Below are 25836 nucleotides of genomic sequence, written 5' to 3'. Positions count from 1 at the left end.
CTCCCCCTCCCACCACTTCCCCTAGAGTCCAGGGGGCTGGGAGACGGCAGGCGGGGCCTGAGGGAGCCTAGGAGGCAGCCAAATCCCAGGCCGGCCTCTCAGGACTCCTCCCCTTCTTGGCTCTTAGGGTCTATCCGCCCCGTTCTCCAGTCTTCTGGTTTCCCCTTTAAAGCATTGAGTGGGAATGCACATTTTAAAAGAGAAATCTGCAGAAGACAATGCTTACTCCCAAGGAAAGTTTAGCTAATGGTGGAAAGAAAGGAGCAGTGCCGGTAGGCACAGGGAGACTTTTCTAGGCAAGGGGCTTCCTGGATACCTCCAGACAGCCTGGAAGGAGGTTCCCTCCTTCCTCAGGACCCCAAACCTATGGGACCCTGGGAGTTTTTCCAGAACTGCCGGAGGGACTTGGCGCAAATTAGTTGTAGCCGGGCGGGTACGCCGGGGGCTTTCGAGGGGCAGACACGTCTTGAGATAAGGCCAACGGCCGGCCGGGCCGCAGTGACTCAGCTGCAGCGGCTGCAAGGAAGCTCTGCGGGCCCCGAGGAACGGGACACAGGAGGCGGGGCCCAACCCGGGACGCCCCGCCCAGCCCCAGGGCTCCGGGAAGTTCCGGCCCACCACCCCCAGCTTCCCAGAGGCGTCCGGATTTCCCACGGGTTTCCCCATCTGCTGCAAATAGTAACAAAGGCTGGCACTTTCAGAGCGCTCACTAAGTGTTAGGCACTTTGCCGGCATCGTGTCTTGTTACCTCCATCAGAGCAAGCGCCACTATTACCTCCATTAAGAGACATGGAATCTGAGGTTCAGAGACGCCGAGCGACTTGCTCAAGGTCACACAGCTACTGAATGGTAAGGGCCACAGTTTCCAAACCCCCAGACACCTCTTGCCCCTTCCCAGCTCCCATGTCTCCCATGTCCTGCCCCTCCAGGTGCTAGCAGGTCCCCTGGGGGGTGCCTCCCTAGACAAAACCAGAAACCTGGACATCCCCTGGTCTGGGGCTAACTCAGTTCAAATATTCATCATTTTGAGGCAATTGCAGTGGTCTTGATTACGTGTCTGCTGAACTCCCAGCCTGGTTTCAGGTGGCGGCAAAGTTTCCCAGCCCTAGGTTTCCCTTTGACCTCCACTTTGAGGGGAAACTCCTAGGAACAGGGCTATCCCCGGGGAACACTGTCCTGACAGCACCCAGCTCTGTCCTCTGGAGAGTCGCAGTCTCCAGAAAGCCCCTGCCTTGCTCACAGATTAGCTCCCCAAACCTGGGACCTTGCCAAGTGAGAAGCTGCTGGCTGGCCCCTGCCTGTGTGGGGTCAGGGCCAGGACTGTGCCACAGAAAGCCAAGTCTGAGCCCCAGAAGGGGTGGAGGAGCAAAGAGCACCCTGGGGCTGCCCTGGAAGGTAGTGAGCTCCCTGTTATCTAGGGTGGCGGAGCACCTGTGGAAGAAATGATTCAAAAAGAGGGTGGGATGAGATGACCTTTAAAACCCCGAATTTCTCTATTCTATGAGTCAGGCAGTGTCCAAGTGAATGGCTTGTTCTGACAGCTGCTTTAATGGAAACTTTCCCAGACTCTCCCACTTCCTTCCCCTTTGACCTCTTTCTGCTGCGCTCCATGATCTTCCTTCTGGAGACTCGGAGAATATTGGAAAGAAGATGACGCCCATGCATCCCTGCCTCAGTTTGCCACTCTGTCGCAGTGGCCATTGTGTGGGCTCTGGGAGGCTCTGATTCATGGGAGAAAGGAAGGAGGAAAGGAAGGAAGGAAGGATGGAAAGAAGGATGTATTTTAAGATGAATGACTGCCTCCGGTTGAGCTGGTCTGACCTGGGCCCTAGTCCCAGCTCCAACCTCTTCTCCCAGATATGTGACCTTGAACAGTGTCACTTTACCTCCCAGGTCCTCTGCAAAATGAGAGAATTTTAACATCAACCAACCTTCCTGTGAGGGTAGTTGGTAGCAACAATGAGTGACTACCATGGGTAAAGTCTTCCCAAGCACAATTGTGTGATGGCTCTCAGCGGGCAGCCCAGCTCTACAGGCAAACATCATTCTTCGTGGTTCTGTTTGAGGAGGTAAGTCCGCAAGGACAGGCAAGTTTTGGTGGGAGAGAAGGGAGAGAGAAGGGGGCCTGAGCAGGGGCTGCAGGGGATGGGTTTCCTGCAGTGGGAAGAGCTGTCCTAAAGATACTACTGTGTATCACTTCTGCGTGCCAGGCATGGTGCTAGGGGCTTCACACACACTGTCACATTTAGTTCTACCTATAAGGTAGGTACTAGCATTATCTCATTTTACAGATAGCAATATCAAGGCTTAGAGAGGTTAAGACACTTGCCAGTGGAGGAGCCAGAATTCACAGCCAGGCTGGCTGACTTTGGAGCCCTGTCCTACCCAAGTTCTGACTTGGGTCCCTTGCCCCTTCCCCACAGCTGTCTTGGAGGCTGGGACCCAGTGGCCTGTCTGATTGTGCCTAGTCCTCCAAGATCCCTCCCCTTGCCTGGCACCCTCCTCTGCCAGCTGTCCTGTCCAGTCAGAGTGGCTTTGGCCAACCAGAGACAGTCTGGCATCATGGCTGTGTTGGACCTTGTACAGAGAGACCAGGGTTGATAGGGGCTAGGATCAAAGCCCCAAATTACAGGAGATAAATAAGATGTGAGGGAGGGGTCCTGGCTGGTGCTGAATCTTGCACAGCTAAGGAAGAAAGGAAGACTGGGAGGCAGGCAGCCACCTCTGCCTACCCTGCACGCAGAACTAAGAAGTGACCTTGGGCACCTGAAAGCAGCTCTGGTTCCATCAGGGTTGAGGAAGGTTTTAGACAGTTATTTAGGAAAGCTGTAAGACTTGAGGCTGCCCTAACTATAAGATGATATTGGAGGACCCCAAGATCTTCCCCAAACACCCCCGCACACATATACACACACTCTCCTGTCAGAGTCAAGTCTGGCCTGGGGCATCCCCTGGTCAAAGCACTGCCCTGCAGTCCTCCTGGCCATCCTGGAAAATCTCTGTCCAGTGGCACAGAGCCCCCAAAGGGGGCCCCCTTCCCCTTTAGTAGAAGAGTCCCCTCCTTACCCTCTCACCTCCACTCCCAGTCAACTCTTCATCTTTTCTTGGAAACAAATCGCTCCCAACTTCAAAGCATCATAATTCCCCCCAAAAAGCAATCTCAGGAATGTCAAGGGGAAATTATTGAATTATCCTGGTTGGCAGAAAAATCTAATTTATAGCAAAGCATTTCTCCTGAAATCTTAATAGATTTTTTTTTTTCCTCCAATGGATTTTAATGTGCAATTGTTTCCCGGGCTTGGAAATTTAGTTTGAAGCACTGACATAGCTTTTCAGTTCTTGATTTATTGCCAGCTCCCTGCTTTTGAGCCTGATAGTAAACCCAACATCCTATTTTCTCTTAAATGTGAGAGGACTGCTCTGTCTGTTCAGCCTGCTGGACCAGACATCTGATGGCACTGCCACCTCATTAAGGGTGTGAGGGAGTCTGGAGACCTGGCTGAACCCTCCCTGCCCTCCTTGACTGGCTCTCAGGGGAAAGTCCCCACCTTGAGGATTTTGCTAGCATGGAACCTCAGTGCCATGTGTATGAGGATACCACTGGTCTCTGGGGACCGGTCGGGGCAATGGAATGGCTAACCTTCCTCTCTGCCCACTCCCTGCCTCCTAGCCTATCAAGGTGCCTGGTGCAAAATAAGGACTCAGCCAACAGGTGTCAGTTGAAATAGAGGGTGGCATGGCTGAGTGTCAGAGTCCTGCTTGGGCCAATGACAGCTTAGGCTCCCATTAGCAAAGGAATGTTGTGTTGACATCTTTGCCCAGGCTGCAGTCCGTTGGATTGGAATCATCTGGGCATAGCACAGGGTGCTGGCAAGGGTGCTGCCTAGATAGAGGTCTCAATTTATGGGGGCATGGCCAGCACTGGGGAAGGGGGCTGGAAGGCCCAATGGCATCAGAAAAATGCATCCTCCCCAAAAGATGAGAAATTCACTGTGCCCCCAACCACCTTTCAAGAGTATCTGACTAGAGCAATGCTTAACCAGAACTCGCTAATAAGGAGAGTGGGCTTTTGGAATGAATGACTGGCAGAGAAAGGAGATATTTAGGAACAAATCCAACTTCTTTTGAGCCCTTGGAATGATAATATCGATTTTAAAGATGCAGAAACTGAGGCTCTCAAAGAGGGGCAGAAGCTCACGAAGCTCTGGCAAGTAGCCAAAGTGACACTGAAGCCCAGATGTTTGACTCCCTGAGGGCTCATCTAACAGCGTGGGAGGCTGTATCAGGGTTATTAGCCTGACCCTACAGGACCTAGCAAAGATCAGGATCCTTTGGGAGGGCAGGGGTTCCTCAGGCCCCTATGGAAGCTGCCCTCCATCCAGTTTCAGAGCAAGCTGACAGGCCCATGGAGACTCCATCCTAGGTCATGGTTGTTCTCTGGAGGTTTCTTCTAGCAGTCCTCCTATCCCTGACCCCATCTTTCCAAATATCCAGAGATTTCAGCCTCTTTCCTCCCAGAGATTGCTGTGGTGGCAAGTGGGAGAATCACCTGGCCAGAGAAGGGTGGTGAACAAGGGGCAAGGGGAAGAGGGTCTGCACCTTTCCACTCACTCCTCTCGGTAATGTGCCCTTCTCCATCTCTCCCTGACTGCCTGGCCTTCTATCCTCAGGGAATTTGGGTTTCCTCTCCCAGGGCATTACCAGGAACAGAGAGACAAATGGCCTGACCCCTGAAAAGCTCTGAGGGGCTCCCTAGGCATGGAGGGCACACCCTGGCCAGGGTCTGGACATGGAAGTAGGGGGAGCACTAATGCCCCCAGGAGAGCCGCAGGACACAATCTCATGGGCAGAAGCGGCCTGGCATGTGGGTTACATTGTTTACCACACAGAGTAGGATGGCAAGCAGGGATGGGCACTTCTGTCCCACGCCCAGAACATGAGGCAGAAGGGTGGCGGGAAGAGAGGGGGCGGTCCCGACTTCGCTAGCTCACCTACTGGCTCACCCTTGAGAGACCAGGGCTCTTGGCGGTGGCTGAGAATGGAGATGAAGGTGACAGTAGGATTTAGGGCAGCCCTTGGAGCCGTCAGAGGTGGCTGCTGGGAGAGCACACTGGCTGAGTCTCCCCCGATGGCCCACCCCTCTAGCCATCAGCCCCTCTCTTGGCGCCTCTCGTGGGTCCCGGGCCGGCCTCACCCCAAAACACTTCTGCACACGGCCAGGCCCAGCCCCTGCCTGAAACGGACCCTGGACACTTAGTGAGGCCCCTCCTACCCCGTCCAGCTCTCTGGAGCAAATCTAGGAGCGCAGCCAGGAGTGGGTGGTTTGAGGGAGCTCACAGGATTGTGGGGAGGAGGATCGGGGGCAGGCGTTTCTGTGTGGCTTCAGGACAGAACCAGGCCTGGGGCTGAGCATCCTAGAGACCCTGCTCCCATGAGGAAGGCGTCCTCACCACTCAAGCTGCGAAAGCACAGAACAGGAGGCATCATGGGGAAAGAGCGCCCTGCCAAAGGGCTCCTCCCCTAGAGGCCTGCCTCTCAAGGCTACACCACACAAGCTTCTGCTCAGGAGGGGGGGAGCTGCCACCCTGGTGAATCCACTCTGTTCCTTCAGATTTAATGACTCCCAAAATGTCATCTCTGCTGGGACAACTCCCTGGCTCTGTCCCAGCCAGCTGGAACCCCGGTCACCTCTTCCCTCCCCAGTGCTCGTCCCTTTACCCTTTGGCAGGCCTTAACACCAGACATGGCTGTGAGCCAGGCCCAGGAGAGCTAAGCGGTAGGTGGGTGGACAGGAGAAGGAAACCTGAGTAGGCTGGTCATCTGATCCCAGCTCCTGGGAATGGGAAGCTCATGAGAGGCCAATACTGGGACCCTTCCCTGAGGGTGTCAGGGAGCAGGCTTCCAGGATGGGGGCCGCTGCGGCACTGATCGACACTTTCCAGAAGGGCACGATAGGGATCAGGGATGAGGAAGCCACTGATGGGACCCCAAACACATGGCAAGTCAGTCTTGGGTAGGTCTGGGGGCTTTGAGGGTCCCAACTGGTCAGCTAGGGGGGCAGATCCAAGGGGGTTTCTGCCTATGGCTCCCTGGTCACAGTTGTAGTTTGGTAAGATGAGGTGTAGGGCAGCCCAGCTCTGGAAGGAGCTGTGCCCGGTCAGGGCCTTGGCCCCAACCTTGAAAGCCCCCTGTGCCGCAGCCCCTGCTGACCAGCTATTCTGATCAGACTGTGGGGCAGGGCCCTTTTCTAGCGGTTCTGAAGCTTTGCCCTCTGGTGAGTAATTTCTTGGAGTTTGTGTCTGGCATCAAGATCAGAGGTTTTGCTCTCCACCTTCTACCTCTGAAGGAATCATGAAGAAGAGCCCTTCTTGAGGGCCCTGGGGGATGCTTCTGATCTGAGAGAGGGCTCCAGAGGCAGGATGAGGGGCATGTATGGACCTGAAGTGCTTGGGGCCTAGGAGGCTCCTGTACCGGGTCCTCCAGCCCACGCACCTTGGCATGGGCTCCCTGGGTCTGAGTCTGACAGGCACCACAGGTTGATATGCTTAATAGCGGTCATGCAAAAGGCACAACTGCCACCCAAGCCCTTGGCCGCTAGCCCATGCCTCAGTCCCACCACCTCTTAGCACCGAGCAGACTCACCAAGGGCAACCTGGAATGGCTGGAGCTCCAATTGCAGCTGGAAGGTCAGGGTTAGACTCGAAGAACTTTCTGAATATAAGAGCTGTGATGTGTAACCAGCAAAGGTGAACTGACCACTCATCTCTCAGTAACCAGGTGCCAGACTTGTCCCTTCAACCTGTCCTGCCACTGGTTAGATCTCAGTAAATGGTATTACCAGCCACCTATCCACCCAAGACCCCTGGGCAGCGAGCCCCTCAGCCCCATGTCCAATCTAGCCACAGGCCTTGGCATCCCTCCCTCCCAACACCTTAAGAATCTGTCCATAGCCCTCCACCTCCACTACCACCACCCAGGCCACGCCACCGCCACCTCTCTTCTGGATGCCTGCAGCAGCCTCTCACTGTCTGCTTGCTCCTACCCATGCCCCCTGCTGTCCATTCTTCACCCAACAGCCAGAGTGAGCATCTCAAAATGTAAGTCAAATGGGTCTCACTCCTACTACAAACCCTCCAGGGCGCTGTGATCCCCTTGGGTAAATGTCTTGCCCAATCTGACTCCAGCCCCATCTCCTGCTACCTTGACCACAGAACTCAGCTACAGTGGCCTCATTCTGTGTGCCCCTAGCTTGACTATGACTCTTCCATCTCTCTGGCCTCTTAACTGTCACTTACTCATCTTTTAAGACTAGGAAGACTTTTCAATCTGCCAACCCCCTCCAAGGCTCTGAGAATCCCTGCTGAACCTGAATCTATCCCCCCAACACCTGTCACCTCTTGCTGTCACATTTCTTTATTCTTGAGTCTACCTACTTGAGAATGACAGTCACAATCTAGACCACACACATCGAACAAGACATGTGAAATGACCACAAGTTAGAGAGGTAGAAATAAAGGGAGGTTGGTGGTAGAGGTGGGGAACAGACAGCCCCCTTCCTTTGCCCCCATCTCTCCCACTATCTCCTAGGGTCATGAGTAAGCTCTCAGAAGAGGACACTTACAGATTCAGGTGCCTACTCCCATTCAACTTTTTCTTTTTTTATTGTGGTAAAATATACATAACATAAAATTTACCACTTTAGCTATTTTTAAGCGTATAGTTTAGCGGCATTAAGTAAATCCACATTGTTGTACAGCAATCATCACCATCCATCTCCAGGACTTTTTCATCATCCCAAAATGAAACTCTGTACCCATTAAACAACAGTTCTGCATACCTTTCTCCCCCTAGCCCACAACCACCATTCTACTATCTGTCTCTATGAACTCTACTCTAGATAGCTCATACAAGTGGAATCGTACAGTATTTGTTTTTTTGTGTCTGGTTTATTTCACCTAGCATAATGTCTTCAAAGTTCATCTATAGTGTAGTATATATGAGAATTGCCTTCCTTTTTTTTTTTTTTTAATTAATTAATTTATTTATTTATTTATTTTTTGGCTGCGTTGGGTCTTCGTTGCTGCACGCAGGCTTTCTCCAGTTGCAACGAGCGGGGGCTACTCTTCCTTGCAGTGCACAGGCTTCTCACTGTGGTGGCTTCTCTTGTTGTGGAGCACAGGCTCCAGGCACACGGGCTTCAGTAGTTGTGGCATGTGGGCTCTAGAGCGCAGGCTCAGTAGTTGTGGCACATGGGCTCAGTTGCATCGTGGCATGTGGGATCTTCCCGGACCAGGGCTCGAACCCGTGTCCCCTGCATTGGCAGGCGGATTCTTAAGCACTGCACCACCAGGGAAGCCCCTGCCTTCCTTTTTAAGGCTGAATAATATTCCATTTTATGTATACACCGCATTTCGTTTGTCCATTCATCCACTGATGTACAGTTGAGTTATTACCACTTTTTGCCTATTATGAATTATACTGCTATGAACACAAGTGTAAAAACATCTGTTCAAGTCCTTACTTTCAGTTCTTTTAAGTGTATACCCAGAAGTAAAATTGCTGGATCATATGGTAATTCTTTTTAATTTTTTGAAAAACTGCCATATCATTTCCCACAGCAGCTGCATCATTTTACATTCTCACTGGCAATGCACAAGTGTTCCAATTTCTCCACATCCTTACCAACACATGTTATTTTCTGTTCAGTTTAGTTTTTTGTTTTTTAATAGTAGTCATCCAAATGGGTGTGAATTAGTATCTCATAGTGATTTTAATTTTGAATTTCCTAATAATTAGTGATGTTGAACACCTTTTCATGTGTTTACTGGCCATCTGTGTATCTTCTTTGGAGAAGTGTCTGTTTAATTCCTTTGTCCAATTTTAAATTCGGTGTTCATTTGTTTTTTGCTGTTGAGTTGTGGGAGTTCTTTATATATTCTGGATATTAACCCCTTATATGATTTGCAAATATTTCTCCCATTCCATGGGTTTCCTTTTCACTCTATTGGTATTGTCCTTTGATGCACAAAAGTTTTTAACTTTGATGAAGCCCAATTTATCTATTTTTCCTTTTGTCACCTGTGATTTTGGTGTCATTTGCAAGAAATCATTGCCAAATCCAATGACATGACATGGAGATTTTCCCTTATGTTCTCTTTTAAGAGTTTTATAGTTTAGCTCTTATGTTTAGCTCTTTGATCCATTTTGAGTTAATATTTGTATATGGTGTAAAGTAAAGATCCAACTTCATTCTTTTGCATGTAGACATCCAGTTTTCCCAATACCGTTTGTTGAAAAGACTGTTCTTTCCTTGTTAAATTGTCTTGGCACCCTTGTCAAAAACCATTTGACTATATATGCGAGGATTTATTTCTTGGTTCTCTATTATATTTCATTTGTCTATATGTCTGTCTCTATGCCAGTGCCACACTCTTTTGATTACTATAGCTTTGAAGTAAGTTTTGAAATCAGGTGATACGAGACCTCCAAGTTTGTTCTTTTTCAAGATCGTTTTGGCTATTCAGGGTCCCTTGAGATTCCATATGAACTTTAAGATGGATTTTTCTATATCTGAAAAAAACATTGTTGGGATTTTGATAGTGATTGTATTGACTCTTGTGAGTTTGTTTAAGGAGGGCCTGGGCCAGCTAGGGTGTCCCAAGGTGACCAGGAACCAGCAGTGCAGTAAGGATGAATGGTGGTCTGAGCAGAAGGAGAAGGCACAGACTTAGCACATTGAAGAGTGGGGGCAAGGGGCTACCCTTCTTTAAAATACTGAAAGCTTTGGCTCTTCCCAGGTTTCCATCAGAGACAGGTCTCCATGGCAGGAGTTTACCCATTTGTGTAATGGGCATTGCATTCCTAAGTCACTGAAAAGGCTCCTCCAGAATCAAATGCCTCCTCCTTTTCCTCGGTTAGGTTTTTCAGCTCTTGAAAAACCTTATTGATTTATTAGGACCTGGTACTCCCTATCCTGGCTCTTAGGGATATTAGCGCAAATTTTGATGTGGCTGAGACTCTGTCTCACTCTAGCCCCTGACCAGGTCATCCTTCCAGTCCAGCCAGCTACCCCTTCCAGGAGGAGCAAGTTCCCTCAAGACTGTGGGGAATAGGAATGTGTAGTTCTGGGCCCTCAGGGAGAGGATGGCTGGGCAGAATCTCTTCGTGAAGATTATAAAGATGGTGTCCTCATCCTGGTGCATCTTATAAGCAGATCTGGACCTCAGCAGGTGAGGTCCACCTGCAGCAGTGAAAGCAATGGTGGACACAGGCAGCCTTCTTGTGCAGCCTAGACTCTTGGGAGATGATTCACTGGGCCCTAAGCCATACCTCTGGCTCTGTCTCAGAAAAACTCCTACACTCAGTCCATCACTGAAGACAGACAGAAGGATAAATGAGTAGACTCTGAGCCCCTGATGGGGCACCATTCCCAGTTCTAAGCTGTGACACTCATCCACCCTGCCTGCCGGGCCACGGGAACACAGGAGAGCCTTTACCGCTGTAACTCTAGGAGGCATGGCTGGGGCTTCTGGCCACGCATCCTTCTCTGGAAGGGGTTGTCTAATTCCAACTCTGACAGAGGGCCCAGGGGTTTCTGGCACAGCCTGAATTTCTCTCTCAGTGTTCATATATATGTGACCAGGGGTCAGAAAATAAGGTCCTCGAGCCAAATAGGAACCTTTATCCCAGTTGTTTTTAAAGCATCCCAAACTTTATCAGGCTAACTGGAGTCATTTTAGATACAGAAGTAAAGCAGCCAGCAGGGAACATTCTTCCTATTTCAGAGATGAGACGATAGAGGCCTAGAAGGTTACGTCAATGCTGGGAAGGGTCTCATCCAATTGAGCTTTTGTTTTACCAAGTGAAATCTATCCATCTGTTCATTCATGCATTCATTCAGTGCCTACTACTGGACAGGTCCCTTGCCAGGGTCTGGGGATACAACAGTGAGTAGGACAGAAACTCTCTCTCATGGAAGTCTGCTGGGGGAGGCAGATGCTAGCAAACAAACAAATAAACAAAAACCCCTAATGAAGGGAAAGAAGTAATGGAACATGGGTCTATGGGAGTATTTAACTAAAGAATCTGACCTGGATCAAGAAGTCAGTGAGATGCCACAGAGCAACTAAGCCCGTGCGCTACAACTACTGAGCCTGTGCTCTAGAGCCCACGAACCACAACTGCTGAGCCCTCGTGCCACAACTACTGAAGCCCCTGTGCCTAGAGCCCGTGCTCCACAACAAGAGAAGCCACCACAATGAGAAGCCCATGCACCGCAACGAAGAGTGGCCCCCGCTCACCGCAACTAGAGAAACCCCATGCAGCAATGAAGACCCAACACAGCCAAAAATAAATACAACAAAAACATAAATTTATTTTAAAAAAAAAAGTCACGTGTTCCCTGAGAAAGCAGAGACCTGAAGGACGAGTCAAACAGACAAAGGGGAAGGGGAAGAGTATTCCAGGTAGAGGGAACAGCATGTGCAAAGGCCTGGGGGCTGGAGGGACAGGCCCAAAGAGGAAAGGTCACCTGGGGAGCTGGAGACCATAACCAAGGGTTTGGGATTCCTACCTGTATTCTTCCACCATACGCCACAGCCCAATGCCCACATGTTTCATGGCCTCAGATAACACCCTCAGCCCCTATTGGACTGCTCACTGCACCCGCAGGTGCCCAGGAGAGCTCAAGGAAGGACCACAGAGTACAGAATATCAGAATTGTGCAAAGAACATATAAGGTGTATCCAACTTTGCTGAAGCCCCTTCAGGCCCTGTGGCTGGTGGAGGCCTCTGGCTTGAGTTAAGACTAGAGGCCAAAGATTGAGTGCTGAGTAGAAAAGTTTTACTGCCAAACAAAAAACTGTTCCAGCAGAGAGTCTAGGTTGGGGAAGGGGGAGAAATGGGGTTGGTCATGAACTATCTCTGTTCTGTATTCAAAAAACAAAGTTTCTGAGTGTTGCTGATTGACTGGGGATATCTGGCTTGTAGGTCAGGGGAGCACTGGGTTGGCTGAGAGTGGTCGGCTGTGGACCTGGGGTGTCTGCTTCAGGATTATGGTGTCTAGCAGCCTCTGTGTATACATGATATGCCCGAATCAAGATTTGGGTGCCCAGTCAGGTCTGCACTGATGTCAGCAGGCTAGATGGCCAGATTGGGGCTTATCACTGGCCTTCAATTCTTTACGTATGAAAGTGTGCGGGGATCTCCAGATCCCTACACCGAGTCCAGTCCAGTTAATAATTGTTTGCTGAATGCGACTGTCGATCCGTGATCTATGTCCTCAACACCTAAGCCAGGGTCGCCTTCCTCTTCCTCACCCCCACATGCTGTGTTGAATTCTATTTCCTCTCATCTTCCACTGTGCCTGCCCTAGTCTAGGCTACCATTATTGCTCACCCAAAGGCATTCATTTCCTCCAAACTTATCACCTCCAGCTCATGGTCTATGAGTCATCTGTCTGAAATGTCACTTATCTTCTTAAAACCTTTCCTTGACTCCCTTTGGCCACTGGGACAAAGCCCTGAGGTTTGCACACCCAAGCAGTCGACCTCTCCAAGCCCACCCACTCCATGTCCCCCTCACACACTAGGCTCAGCCACAGTGAATTTCCAGTTTCTCCAAAGTCATGCTCCCTCTCACTGTTAGGCCTTTGCCAGTGATGTTCCTTCTGGGTGGAATGCTGTTCTCACCTTCACCTGGCCACATCCTGCTTATTTTTTAAGTGTCAGTTTATATGCCAATACCTTGGAGCCTTCCCTGACATCTCTAAATTGGGGTTAGGTGTTCCCACCTTAGTGTACCACAGTCCCTTCTCTTCCTTAAATATTTATTTGAATTGGAGTGTGGGGGAAAGATGTGGTACCTCGGGTTATTTAAGGAAGACGTCTATCCCCTGTTGCTCAAACTGCCTAGAAACATGGGCTGGAACCTCTGGAGAAGGAGATGCCAGCGCAGCCCCGCTTCTTCCTCTAGTTCCTACTCTAAGGAGGGTGAGTAGTCCCTTGGGCGGATTCTTCTTCTGAGCCATGCTGTAAGGAGACTCACTGCTTCGCCAGCAGGGCACACGGTGGGTAGAGGGCTCCAGGCTGACCAGCCAGAACACTGGACCTACAGGGGCCAGGCGAGGGCCCAGGTTGGAGAAAGGCAGGCCAGCGTTCAAACTCTGCGTCTCTCCATCTGACCGAGTGACCGTGCCATTAAAGCTGCCTGACTTTCCGCTCAGCTCAGCCCGGGCTTATAGTGGGGGTTGTGCTAGGCCAAGAGGATTCTCAAGCAGCCTGGCTGCCTTTTGAACTTGAGTGTCTGGCTCTTGGGTGAACAGAATGAATATCCTCCCGTGAACTAGAAATGCCTCCCTGGGGCTCTGTTCTTTGAAAGAAATCAAGGGGTCCCACAGACTGACCTCGAGGCCAGTGATGTTTTCCAAAGTCAACACAAGTCACCACTCTCTAAAACCTTCCACCAACTCTGCTCCTCCCCACCACCACCCTGCCACCGCCATGTCAAGTGGTGATGGAAAGTTCTCAAGGGCCCCCTCTCCTGTTGTGTAAAACGGGCACCCATGTGCATGCCTGACTGTTGACTGGGGTGAGTTCTAGGGAAAGGAGAGTTGGGATGACACAGTCATTTTACTGTGTATGCTTCTATAATGTGGGGATGTTTTTACAAGCATGTATCACTCCTATAATTAACGATACAAATCTAGTAAAAAGTTCCATCTTGTAGGCCATAGGTTCGGAGGGCAGAGGGTGACAAGGAAGACTTGATAGGTGAGATGGCACTGGAGCTGGGCCTGGTCAGGAGGGCAGCAGCGGCAAGGGGACCTTTGGACCCGGTAAAGGCAAGATCCAGGGCTCAAAGATGAGAGAGCTTTAGGGGAAGAGGACAAAAAGGATGGGCACACACTGGGCTGGAGGAGGAGTTTATGGAAGACTGGTGAGAGGTGAGTTAGTACTGTAGTGTGTAGGGCCTTGGATGCCAGACCAAGGAGTTTATATTAAGGGGTTTTTGAACCAGAGAGATGTGACCTGAGCCAGGCCTTGGGGCTGGAGCTGGCATAGGTGAGAGAAAGGCCAGGCCTGCCAGGAGGCTATTTGCATATCCCAGTGAGAAGAGCAACAGTCAGGGGAAAGGGGTTCCTGGATGAATGAGCTGGGCTGGCCAGGACCTCAGCACTGATGACCCACCCGCCACCTGCACCACAAATCTTCCCAAAGCCTCGCTGGGCACTGGCAGCTCTGCCTGAGGTTCCTGGTCCACCTGTAGCCAGAGACAGGGTGACATCCCAGTGTAACTCTGGTTCAGTCTCACTTGCCCACCTTGACCCAGAAAGGAGGTGGACCTCTTGGGGCCTCCAGTTCCTTTTGCCTTCACAGAAGAACTCCAGAGCAGCTGTTTGATTTTGGGTCACCTGGTGATTCATTTGCATATCACGTTTTCCTGGGTCCTAGAGGAAAAGCAAACCTGTACACCACCAAAAAAGTTACTAGGATGTGTCAGCATGAGCCAGATGACGATTCTTACACTGTAGGGCCACCTGCAAGATGCAGGACGGTGCTTTGGCAATGCTGGGGGTTCCCAAGGGTTCCAGAGAGGCCCAGACACCTCAACGGACTGGGTCTGACAGCAGGGAGGGTAGGCTAGAGTGCCCCACCCAGTGCACCTCCCAGCCCTGCCTCCTGCCCCATCAGAGGCTGCTGGGGGCAGTCATGCCTAAGGGGCCATCCAGGGTCACTTGAGGACCTACATAGAGACGGACTGGGCCTTGGGCAGGTTCTTCAAGATCAAAGAACCCTTCTCCTCTTCATAATTATGGTTCCCCCCCCTGTTATGACCAGCTACCAAGGACTCAAAGTTGAAAGAAAACCCGACGAGCAGGGAGGGAGCATCTTCTCCCCTCTCTGACTCCTCTGAGTTGTTTAATGGAAAGAGATCAAGGCTACTGCACCCTGAAAGGGCCCAGAAATTTCATAGTCTAATGAACACATCAGGCAAGGAAAATCTCTTCCTCTACCGCTGGTGGTCTCACAGCTAAGAGCTCTGGGGCTTGCTGTTCCCCTCGCCTAGATTCCCTTCCTCACCTGGCCCCATAGTGGCTGAGGAACTCCTGTTCTTTCTTGCAGGTACCACCTCTTCTGTGAAGTGAAGCTTCCCTTTACCACTCTACCAGCACATTCCCCTCCTCCGTTGTTTCTGTGTCTTGTATTTAACCTATCACTGCATATTGCACCCTCTGCTGTTTTACTTTATTTATGGTCTGGTGTGATGTCATATGAGCCTTCCTCTGCTCTGTGTCCCCGGGGGTAGCCGAGTGTCTGCCTCATTGAGCAGGTGCTCACCAAGCATTGCTGTAACAGAGCCACAAAGCACAGTCCTGGATTACCCAAGCCAATTCCAGGCCACTTTGGGATGCTTTACCCTTCCTAACTACCCCCTACCAGCCCACCCTTAGCCTCCAACACCCCCCTACCCCCACCTGAGGTTGGAGCCTGATGTCAGCCACACCTGGAGGTGTCTTTCTTGAAAGGGTCCTCAAAGTAGCAGTCTGTAGAGGTCCCCCAAATTCTCGGTGACCTTGGCACTTGGGCCAAGGCAGAGCGGGGAAGGCTGGAGCCGTGGTGATCCCTCACTGCTCTGGAGGTTGACCCTTGTGCAGCAGCAATGTGGCGATGATTGACAACCCATGTACGATAAGGAGCATGGGTTGTGACCCGGGTGAGTGAGCACGCTGCCTACCCAGGGTGTCCCGACACCCCATCTGGAGATGGCCTGGTGTGGACTCAGGACCCAGGATGTGATCCAGCTTGAGCTATGGGCAGGGCACGCGAGACTAGCCAGGCGGGTAGGAGACTGTAGTCACCCTCCATGAAGCAAGCACCTCTGAATCCTCAGTCCATCTCTTCCACCCTCAAGATAAGGATCCAAGGTCCAGGCAGGCGTTGGCAGTGAAGAGAATGCCAGCCCCTGCCACAGGGGCCTTGGCAGTACCAGCTGCCCCCTTGGATGCCCCAGCTGTAGGCTTCTTGCTCCAGACTTTGCATTCCTCTAGGATGACAGTGCCCTCTGTCACCGGCCACTCGGCCAAGTCAGAGCCTTGCCCTCCTTCTGCCAGGGCAGCTTTTCTGTGGGCTTCTCAAGCCTTAGAATTCTCTGGCTGGCTGATGGCTCATCTTCTGCTTAGCCAGGCTCCAATGTCGGGCTCACCCCCCAGCTTGAGTCAGCACCCAGCTGGCTGCTCAAGCCTTGGCTCTGGTCTCTAAGAGGTCTCTGGGCAAATCTGCAGCTCAGCTCTAAACACTTTTGCATTTGGTCTCTTTGGTTCATTGATCAGGAATCACACGATCTTTTAAAAACACAGCTGGTAGAGTTGCCCATCTGGGCTTCTGCATTTGGATCATAAGTTGGGCTGCCTAGAATTTATTTAAACCTGCAGGTCTGGGTGCAGAATGAGGCTGCTCTCACAGTGTCTCCTGTGATGATCTTCTCATTTTCTGGATCATCTTAATTCTTGGGACCACTCTTGGCTGGGTTTCTAGGACTCAGTCTGTTTTTAATGTTCATTTGTCTCCTGAGTTCTTCTAAGGACTATTTTCTCTTGACACTGAGATTCACTAATTACAGGATAAAGCACTTATCTGCACTCCTCCCCTGTCCCTGCAACACACACACACACACACACACACACACACACACGTTTCCCAGACAAGATGGGTCAGAAGTCCTTAGCCAGGTCAGTAACCCAAGATAGTGATGTCCTCTGTGCTCCCCTCCCCACACCATCCTTTGAAATATACACAGGACATTGCTGATGTGTCAGAGACTGCCAAGTGTCCCCCAATATCTGGTCTAGCTGAGTATATGGCATCCAAAATAAATACTAAATTTCCCAGCCTCCTTTCCAGCTATGTGACTAAGTTTTGGTCAATAAGCTATAAGTAGGATAGTGTATGCAACTTCTTGAAAGGCATGCCCTTCTTCCTTTCTCCTTTTTTCATGCCAGCCATAAAGTACCTTCTGTGATGTGATAGCTGGAGTTAGAGCAGCCATATTAGAATATTAGGATGAAGCCACTCTCTGAAGATGGCAGATGTGGTAGCCCAACTTCCAAGATGGCCTCCAGTAATTCTCAACTACTGGTATGTCCTTGTTTCATTCTCTCCCATATTCAACAGGACTGACCCGTGTGACCAACAGGATATTGCAGAAATGATAGTGTGATTTCTGAGACTACTTCATAAAGGACACTGCAGCTTCTGCACTTGTTCTAGGCTAGTGGAAGCCAGCTGCCATGTTGTAAGCACACTCAAGCAACCCTATGGAGCATTATAGGTGGTGAGGAACTGAGGCTTCCTGCCATCAGCCAGAACCAATGTTGCAGTGCCAGTCAGGCCATCAGGTGACCACAGCTCCATTCTGACATCCTGACTGCAACCTTATGAGAGAGCTTAAGCCAGAATCACCTAGCAAAATTACTCCTGAATTCCTGACACACAGAAAGTGTGAGGTAAGAAAAGCTTATTGTTGTTATAAGCCACTGAGTTTTGAGGTAATTTGTTACACAACAACAGAGGAAAAAAACAAAATAGAAGGAGCCTTGATCCTCTGAAATTGTGGAGGGCCATAGCAACCCTTACATTTACATCAGACTTTTTTTTAAGAGACATAAACTTCTCTTATTTTCACAACTATTATTTTGAGTTTTCTGTCATTCCTATTCCTAGTCTTATTTTGGAACTACTCATTCAGAAACTCTTTTAAGAATTGCTAGCTGGAAGTGCCTTTGGAGGCCATCCCCGTCATTCCTGCTGCCAGGGGCATGTTGAGGCCTAAATCTTCCCAAGATGATGGGTAGTTAATGTCTAAAAATGTCTGTAAAAGGAATTTTATAATGAGGACCACTGGCCAAAGATCAGGGGACCTTGGCTCCACTCCCTCCTGAGTGCTATCACTTATTTAACACTTTGGTGACCTTACCTGGCACAGAGGGACACTGTCTTTATATGGGATGTCCATGAGGCTCAAACAGATGTGTAAATAAGCAATTTCGAGAGTGCCAAGCTGCTCTACCAACTGAAGAAAGCACTCTTGCTGTGGGTCTGGCTGTTTCTGTTTCTGGATGGAGTTAGCCTGCCTCAGCATTTACAGGTGTTCCTTTCATGGACCAGCTTTCAGGTGTGCATCTCTGTGGCCTAATGAACAAATCCTCACCAATGATGAGACACCCTGCTCAGATCCATTCAGCCATGGCAGCTGACAGGGCTTAGTGATGGCAGTCCTGATGGTTAGTCTAGTTTTTAACTAAAGCACTTCTTCCCATTGCCCTGGTTGCAAGACAGTGGCCAGCCCTCTGACACTTTCTCTCCACCCCATGTCTTGCTTTGTCACAGACCACAATTTCCAAGTGGACTAACCATCCAACATGATTCCTGTCCCCCAGCATCACAGTTCCCGGACCTGCTTAATGTTCCTTACCTTTTCCCATTGGCTCTTGCCACACTGCAGGATAGCCTCTCTGAAATCTTAGCCTCCTGAATTCTACCAGAGGCCTTGACCTCCTGCTTTCTAGATTTTTCCAGTCTGCTCTCCACTCCTGCCCTTGCACTTTAACAAAGACTTTCTGTCCCGAGAGGCTTCAATTGATTCTCCAGTCTGGCCGCATCAGAGTCATCTGAACAACCAACAATTTTCTTAAACCCTATATTAGTTAGGATAATGCTAGATGCTGTCCCCAAATGTATATTGGCTCAGACAATATAGTTGATTTCTTGTTCACAAACAACTCACGTGCGTGTTCCTGATCAGTGGTGTGTGTCCTCCAAGTGATGATTTAGGGACCGGGATCCTTCCACCTTGTGGCTCTGCCATCTCCAACATGTGGTTTCCAAGGGGGCCTCAAACTAGAAGAGAAAAAGAAGGGTGGAGAAGGCACATCTGCTTCTTAACTATTTGGGGCTGGAAAATACATGTCATCCCTGATCAACATTCCATTGGCAAGAACGTGTCACTTGACTCCTCTCAGATGTAACAGATGTGAGAGGAGGGGTATATGCTGGGAAATGTAGCCTCTGCTGGGAAGCCCCTTCCTAGCCTCAACTCTGTTCTGTGGCAGGGCAAGGGATACGCTTTTTTTTTTTGGTGAACAGTTAGCTCTCTCTGCTACACACTCAAAAGGAAATGAACCTTCTGCCACAACTGTCTTGTAAGACTGCAGCCCAAGTACTACAGGCCGACCAACCTTCCTGCCTTCTATGTCCTAGAGAAGACCCTGAGGAGGACAGGTCAGTGCCAATGCAGATTTATGACCTCCAAAGCCACCAGGGCCCCTGTATTGCTAGGCCTAGGTCAGATTCTCTGGTATTTCCCCTAACAGGTGTTCCAAGCATCCTCTCCTTTGCCCTCAGCCCCTTCCCCACCCTCATTCTCAGCAGGTGAGAATTTTAGGGCCGAAGGGCATGATACCCCTCCACTTCTTCCCCTGCCCTCTCCTCCCCAACCACACTCATGTAAATTTGTCTGTGCCCACATTCCCTCCAGCTTCACAGCCTGAACTGCTCCCTAGATTTCAGACCTGTGTGTCCATCTGCCTCAGACTGCTTCTACCTGCATGTACATAGGTCCTTCATACTCACCATGTCTCAAACTCAACTCACCATTGTCCAGCCCATCCCCCTCCCCCAAAGCTGCTTCTCCTCCTGGGGTTTCTTTCTCCTGTGATGGCGACACCCTAACCACATGGTTGTCCTTGCTGAAAATCTGACGGTCATCGTTGTCTCATTTCTCAGGTTAAATCCTGGCCAAAACATTTCTTGAATCAGTTCCCTCCACTTGTTTTACTCAGTTCAGGTCATCACTTCCTGCTCAGATGCCTGTAGCCACCTCCTAACAGGTCTTTATGCCTCTAGTCTGTTCCCCTCCAACCACTCTTCACGGGCAGCCAGAGTGACAGTTCTACAGTACAAATCTGACCACAGCACTCAGTTTCTTGAGTGAAGTGTGGACTTTCTTCTGAGGCCCCCGAGTCCCCACATGACTGGCCCCACTGCAGCCAGCCCCTTACTTTCCATGGCACTCCAGCAACACTAGACTTTCCTCTGGCCATGCCCTGAGGATCCTTGATGCCACACTGGGGTCATGGGTGAGTGCTGCTAGAATATCCTTTGTTTTCCTCTCTCTGTTCTTATCACACTCCTTGGTAAAGCTCTTTTTGTGTGTCTGCTTCCCAACACTGCAAGGGCAGGAGCTAACACTTTGTCTCATGATTTCAGTGTCTGGGACAGTGCTCATCATACAGTAGGTGCTCAGTACATGCTCAGTGAATGAATGAAGATGGTGGAAAGGAACCCGTTGAAGGTATGGAAAATCTTGATTTAGATATGCTTGCCTTATGCTGAATGAACATTTCCTTCTCAAGAGAGCCAAAGTGTGTGTGTGTGTGTGTGTGTGTGTGTGTGTGTGTGTGTGTGTATTTATCTGTGAAATCTGATCCTTTGCCTGAGAGCCTCCCATCAATTAATCATGACTGGCCATTCTGCACAAAACCTCTTCTCCCAAAGCACTTTGCACAGAGGGTCTGAGCTCTCCCATCCTGCCAGTGCTGTGGGCTTAGTTCCTACCACATGACTGGCCTGGGCAGTAGACTCACACCCATGCCTCCCAGTGGACCTCCATGGGGACCAGGGAGGAAGCCAGAAAGGAGCATGGTCCCCCATTTTTAAGATAAGAAAACCTGTTCATAGGAGATGAGGTGATTGTACAAGGATGCAGAGTGAGGCACGTATTTGTTCTTTTCTACTGTAACATAGACCCACTCTGCCCCCTGCTCTCTGCAGCTGACATAATGCCCCGTGGTGCCAACACAGACCCTGGGCTCTGTGGGAAACTGCCTCAGACACCACCCCAGCTCCTTAGGTCATAATACATCTTGCATGTCAGCTACTCCCTTGGGTAAGGAATTATTGGAACAGACACTACCCAAGCTGACGCCAGCATAAAGAGGACTCTCACAGAATCCAAATGCACGAAGTCATCCCAGGAACTGGAAGCTCATTAGACAAACATTTTGTCTTTTGTGCTGGACTACAAGCCCTTTCTCCCTGCATTTCTAATTTCTTCCCTTTTTCACAAAACCCTTAACCATCTTTTACAAGGCCCAACATGACCGCCAGTTCTGAGTCAGCCTGACTCACAACTCCAGGGCCCGCAACCAAAGAAGCAGAGTGTCAGGGCCTTGGGAGCACTTGGCTGGCTCAGCCTGGGTGATTGTTGGTTCTCCCAGGCTAGGCTTTCAGCCCTGGCCCATCACCTGGAACGTGTACAGCATATCAACTGGTACAAACAGGGCAGCAGGGGTTGTCGGCAGGCGAATTCCAAGGAGGGATGTAGGTAGGGAGCCAATTACAAGTGTAGGGAAAACTGTGAAAGATGTTGAAATTTAGTGGTTGTCCAGAATAACTTACCCACCTAGGTTCTTTCTGCCTTTCGTGTCTTTGACTAGATATTTCTCAGCTCTAAAGATGGAAGTGAAGTTGTAAAACCTTGATAGTAATGCAAATAATTCCTGTTCACAGTTATACAGATTGTGTCTAGTGGAAGACAATTGACTATTGCCTTGTGGATTCTGACCAATTTTGCATCCATTTCTGAAATGATTTCAGCATTCCTTATCTGACTATCATGTGTGATAGTTTGAGTTCTCCTTTGAATTGGTTGTAATGTTTTAGTGGTTCTCTCATTAATTAATGAGTTAAACTAAATCTTTGACACATATTAATTTTATATCTTGGGACAGACATGATTATATCCTCTTTTAAAATTTATTGTTAAATACAGACAAATCTTGTGTGATCACATACTCCAGAAATATTATTGATGCAGAGAAAAAAATTTAGGATACACAAGAAACTGTTAGTGTTCATCTGTGGGGAAGAGGGAGGGAGGAGGCACTTACTTTTCATTTTATATCTTTTTGTACTATTTTAATTTTTAAACTATGTTAAAAGAATTTCAGTAGAGGTTGGCCAGGCAAAGGTTTAAGGGCCGTCTGTTTTCTTTTTTTATACTTTTCTCTAAAAAAAAATTATAACATTAACTATAATTATTTGTTAAGCTGTACATATGGTTGTTTGAACTTTTCTGATTGTATATTATATTAAAAAAAAAAACTGATACATGTTAAAATTTAAAGGAAAAAGCAAACCAAATAGGAAAAACTACATCTTGGCATATTGCTCCAAGCCAGCCCTGGGCAGCCAGTGGTGGTTACAATGTGCTGCCTGTCCTCAGGGGAGAGGATAAGCTTCAGGCTCCACCCACAGGCCAAAGGGTTCCAGGCACCCTCCCTCCACACACACCTTGTATCAGGGGCTGTGCAGGTGAGGGACCTTCCTCACTGTTCAATACCTGTCGCATCCCCTCCCTTCCGCCTTCCTGGCAGCCCAACTCAGGGAACACTGATGGAAGATCATTCCAGAAAGGGAACATTCCTTCCCCCTTCCCTTCCTCTCCTGACAACTGAGAGGCATCCCGCCCTCCCTGGCTTGCAGCTGAAAGGGAAGAATGACTGCCAAACCACTGCTTGCACAACAACGCACTTCTGAGCAGGGTACACACAATTTTTGTCAGTTGAATCCTGTCTTCCTCCTGACTTACATGATGGTCCAGATATGCTCTGGCTTCCATGCTCATGGGTGGTTCACCCACTAGTAATGGCTCCCAACACTTCATATTCTCTGTCTTCATTAACCAGCCTATGAATTGGCATTTTTTTAAGTTCATGAGGATGGAACCTTCCTTCTAGGGAATTTCCCCAAGCTTGGATATTTGTCTCTGCTGTTTTCTTAGTGTGTGTGTGGTGAGGGAGGCAACACCCACAGGCAGTGGGACCATTTCTCAGCCCCAGGAGCCTCCCCTGACCTTTGGCATGAGCGTGTGCAGTCCCTTGCATTGGGCACATCTGCACACAGGTGCCTCATTAATGAACTCTGGCCTAGGAGGACCAAGGAAGAAGGAAGGCATGAGCCTCCTCTCACGTGCTGAACACCTGCAGCTAGCCTGACTAGAGCTGACCCTTCCCACACTTACCCACTAAGCACAGAGTTGCAGTCACCCCTGAATCCTGGGGCTGCTGCCCCATGCACTCCAGAACACTCTCCTATGCAGCACACCACTGCTGTGGGGAGGGGGGGGTCTTTACGCCTAGTGCCACTACTTTGGATGTTTGAGCCCAGACACTCAATGTCGTATGACTACATCACTCTCTCCCTTAAGTCCTTCAGTGGCTCCCCATTACCTGCAGGATCAAGTCCAAGCTCCATGGCCTGGCCTTCAAGCCCCTTGCTTCACAATCTGGCCCTAGGTATACCTCTGGCACCATCTCCCTACACCATGTACCCCCCTGTCTAACCACTCATTCAGCCCAGGCACACTGGAGTCCAACTTCTGTGTAAGTCTAAAGGCTGTTTTCCAAGCCCTTGTAGCTGCCCAAAATGCCTCATTTCAGAATTGCATTATACAGATGCAGAAGCAGGCGTGCCAGTGCCTGTTCTAATGCAGGGCCTTACCCTGGTGCTCACACCACCCCTGAGGCTGCACGTGGCTGAACGTCACACAGGTCACTTTCCAGAACGGCTCTCTCCATGGGAGCAGCTGCAGATTCCTCCCACCTCCCCAAAGCTCACTGCCATGGAGCAGAGGCAGTTGTATTAGGACACATCACAGCATCTTGCTGCCAAAGTGACAGCTACAATTATGTTTTGGCTGACAGCTAGAGATGAGAGAACGTACAAACAGCCAAGGCCTCATGGGCCTTCATGATTCAGCAGTTTGTGCTGTATGTCCAGCTGGTAGGTGAGGTGGGCCCAACCTGTCTGCCGTCCAGGCCCCACCTTGGTGGGCAACCTGCTGGCTACAGATCTCAAGTTAATACCTGGGGCCCTCAGGTGAAGTCCTCCACTGGGCGGTGATAGTTAATGCCCCCAGGGGCCACCCCAGGCCCAGAGGATTGGAAGAGTAGAGTGGTCAAGCCCAGGCAAGGCCCAACCCAAAAGACAGGCACTTGATTCCTAGGCAAGCGCAGGGGCAGGCAGCGCAAAGGGCCAAGCTGCCAGGGGTGGACTCCATCATGCCGGGCAGCCTGATGCGGGCTGTGCTTGTGAGGGACAGAGGGTCTCCCTTGAGGCTCAGGGCACCACCTCCGTGAGGAGCCTCAGGGCCACAGGCTATGGTGTCAGTGTAGGGCCGAGACGCTGCAGCAAGAACAAGCACGCAGCAGTGGCAGCTCCCACTTACTGAGTCCTTCCATGTGCCAGGCACTGCGCTGACCGCTTCACATACATTCCTTCTCTTCCTCTTCCCCACAACCCACTGAGGTAAGTTCTGTTATTGCCGCCACTTTACCAGGGAGGAAACTGGGTCTAAGAGAAGAATGTGATGGTGGCCACATGGCTGGCAAGTGTGGAGATGGAATTTGAGCCCAGACAGTCTGGCTCCAGAGCTCAGTTATGCCTCATTATCCTGGTTCGACCCTTTCAATCCAGTCTTAGTTGACAAAGCTAAGAGACCCCCAGCACATTCCTCACAGAGTGTGAGTTGAGTTGGGGCCTCCAAGTACACTTTGGCCTGGAAGCCAAGACATTACCAAGGAAAATAAACAACAGCTATTTCAGGTGACAGGTACTGGGCTATGGAATGGGGAGGCGGGGTGAAATTTTAAAACTACCAGGATTTCCTCATTGTACGTATTTGTATGTTCAGCAGAACAAGCGTCATCAGGAAGCTGCTGTGTGGCCAGTGTTGCCCCTGGAGACAGAGGGCAGGAGCAGGAATGGTCCTTTCTCTCTGACCTGCAGGCCTCCTGAGCCCAGGGCTTGCCTCTTACTCAGCCCTGACCTGGGCTCTGGCTCAGGCCCTGGGAGGGGTGGGCTCAGGGTCTTGGGGTTCTCTGAGGAGCACTGCTGCCCTTCTTAGGTCCCTTGTGAGGCAGAACCTGCCTGTCCTCGCATCCTGTCCAAAGGCATGCAGATTGGAGACAGTAGGCTAGCAACTCTGTTCTACATGCTTCCAAAGTGGGCGTCTGAAAGGCCAGCAGGGCTGGGACGCGGGAGCGTTTGTATTTCAAGTGGCTGCTGCCCATGAATCACCAGTTTCATTCTGTGCTCTCAGCTCCACAAAGGCATCATTTCCACCCAGCCTCACATGGAGCTGGCGGCCAGAGCCTCTTAGTGGGGCTATAAATAGCATATCATCAACTCACCTCTCCTGAGCTCATCACAGGCTCTTAGGTTTACTGTGTGTCTTCCTGCTGCCTGCACGTCACCATCACTCAGATTTCCCAGGTGAGGCCTGGCTGAGAGACCCAAGGCACACTCTGGGGGCTGCAGGGTTTGGGTTCTCAGAGCTGTTCAGGGTGACAGCTAGGGCAACGGCAGACTTTCGAAGAGCTCGGCATTTAACGTGTCATAATTATAATCTCGGGTCTCTGAGATCCTCTCCAATTAAACGCAGCAGCAAGGGACTGTCATTTCTCCAGGAGTCCTAGAAATAAAAGGCAAAGGACTCATCAAGACACACCCAGAGAAAGCCACCCGGAGTGGATAGCAACAAATGAGAGGTTTCATGCCTTCCCGTGGACTTGTCTCCTAACACTGAATGAAATACTTTATGACTCTCTGGCTTCAGAAGTGAGATACACTGAATGAAATACTTTATGGCTCCTTGGCTTCAGAAGTCAGATCACATTTTTTTTAGTATTACTCAGAGCTACCATTATGGAGTGTTCCCTGCGTGCCAGGCTCTGTGCCCAGCCTTGGCATACAGCATCTCATCAAGTCATCACAACAA

The 25836-nt window shown here is 50.1% G+C and overlaps 2 long non-coding RNA genes across 3 annotated transcripts in view; one reads left to right on the top strand and one right to left on the bottom strand.

Annotated features, from left to right (window-relative positions):
• LOC309622824 lies at positions 1-25260 on the top strand. 2 transcript variants are annotated; one of them, XR_014241153.1, is made up of 5 exons: positions 1-849; positions 1894-2069; positions 17172-17503; positions 19171-19277; positions 20265-25260. It is a non-coding gene; the product is annotated as an uncharacterized lncRNA (long non-coding RNA). The 2 variants fall into 2 exon arrangements; XR_014241154.1 differs by having other exon boundaries at positions 17172-19277.
• LOC309622829 overlaps positions 18794-25836 on the bottom strand; it is a 28665-nt gene continuing 21622 nt past the window's right edge. Inside the window, exons 2-3 of the long non-coding RNA XR_014241159.1 lie at positions 25250-25530; positions 18794-18896 (exon numbers count right to left, since the gene is read on the bottom strand). This is a non-coding gene — a long non-coding RNA (uncharacterized lncRNA). The remainder of the gene's footprint in view (positions 18897-25249; positions 25531-25836) is intronic.

The sequence above is a fragment of the Balaenoptera borealis genome (assembly GCF_965194805.1).
Source record: "Balaenoptera borealis genome assembly, chromosome: 2".
Taxonomy (NCBI): domain Eukaryota; kingdom Metazoa; phylum Chordata; class Mammalia; order Artiodactyla; family Balaenopteridae; genus Balaenoptera; species Balaenoptera borealis.
The sequence above is the reverse complement of the archived record's forward strand: the minus strand, read 5'-3'. Positions and strand labels throughout refer to the sequence as shown.